This window comes from Mus caroli, unplaced genomic scaffold (genome assembly GCF_978045245.1).
Source record: "Mus caroli unplaced genomic scaffold, Mus_caroli_1 scaffold_11, whole genome shotgun sequence".
Lineage (NCBI taxonomy): Eukaryota > Metazoa > Chordata > Mammalia > Rodentia > Muridae > Mus > Mus caroli.
Window position 1 is genome coordinate 27,162,601 of NW_028227266.1, and position 1,773 is coordinate 27,164,373.

The following is a 1,773-nucleotide window of genomic DNA, read 5'->3' on the forward strand; positions in this document are numbered from 1 at the left end:
TATGCTTCATGATGCACCTGTGGAGGTAAATTTCAGGAGTCTCTCTCTCCACTGTAAGGGTCCCAGGGAGTGAAAGCAGGTTATCAGACTTTACCACATTAAGTACAATCACTCAGGGAGTCATCTGGTCACCCCAAGTTATCCAGAGTTTGAGTTTCTTCTTCATTTTTATCTTTTTCCTTTACTAAAGGTTGAAACCATGGCTCTGAACATGCTACATAAGTGTTATTCTATGGACTTACATCCTTAGCTTATAATTTCTTTCGTGGTTTGGGACAGAATTTCTGGAAATTGCCCAGCCTAGAACTGAATTTACTCTAAAACCCAGGTTGACCTTGAATTCATGATCCCCCTGCCTCAGCCTCCTGCGTGCTTGAGATTACAGACCTGTGTTACTAGGTTAGAGGTCATGATTTGAGTTTATACAGCTGCTGTGGGCTGTGTTTGTTCCTGGTCCTGGAGGAAATCCTGCCTGGGGTATAGCATGGATGAAACCCAGCAGGACTTGAGCCTTTGCTGAGAGCTAGACTTGCTCTTCTCCTTCAGGGCCAGCATCTTGTCTTCCTGATGACCTTGACCGATTGCCTTGGATTTTTCCTGATAGTTCCGGATCACCAAAGGAAAATCTGCATATGAGGAGAGGCCTTGTAGTTGGTTTCCTTCTCCTTTAACCCTGTGGAAAGCTGTCTGAGGAAGCCTTAGGCCAAAGCTCCATTTTCCAAGTTTTACGGATAAATCTTTCGGATTGATTCTTTTCTGAAAATACTTTTAGTTGAACTGAAAGGGTGTGGTGAGGAGCAACAGTAGTATGTCTCTATTGATACGGGGAGTGTGTGGAACCTTCCAGGAAATGCTAAACATACACTGAAGAGGAACATCTACATCCCACAGTACCCTTGAGACCAGGCAAGATGCTGATGACAGATTAAAGTATGAAGAGGGCAGAGTCTCTCTCTTGTACATTACATTGGTGGCTTTACATCTCTAAATATAACATCATAGGCCACCCATCCTCAATGACCAGACACTTGTGAGCTTCAGTGGAGCCGGGAGGGAGCTTGAGACCTGGTTTGTTTTCTTCTCACGCACTCAAACGCCTCTTCCTTTTAGTACTTGCTCAGCCTCCAAAATGCAAGTTAAATGTTTCAGTTCAGACTCTGTCTCTCCTTTGCTTATTTTCTGAAATTTATGAGGACTGTAATTCAGGAGATTTTTTTGTATGGTTGCCTGAGTATGACAGGCTAGAAGAACTATTAAGGCAGGGGCCATGTGTTATCCATACTCTACCCTGAGTCTAGTGTGATAGCTGCAGATTTGTTAAACATGTGAAGGCAGGGGTAGGGTGAGGGGTGGCTGGCCCTGTTTGTTCTGCTTGAGGCCAAAGCTAAAATTTAATATCACAAAGTCTTAAAATGCTTGCTCTATAAGGATAAGGATTTTGCTCTCTGAATTTATTCTAGAGTCTGTGAACATTAAGTAAGAACGACTTTTTCTGATCTTATTGCAGAAGATAGTTTGAAAAACTATCTGAAAAACTATCTGAAAAACTGACTGAAAGCTGTCCAGTCAGGCCCTTTACGCTGTTCTCTGGCTACATTGCAGCCCTTTCTCATCTTCTTCACCCCACTGGAAGATGTGGAGGGTATCTGGAATCACAGGGCCTTCTTTCATGTTTCTTCGGCTTCTCTTAAGCTACCTAAAGCAGGTTATGTAGACACAGTAGATGCTTCCAGGGCTAGGAGTTACTGACTGGCTGCTGAATAGCGTCTCGAA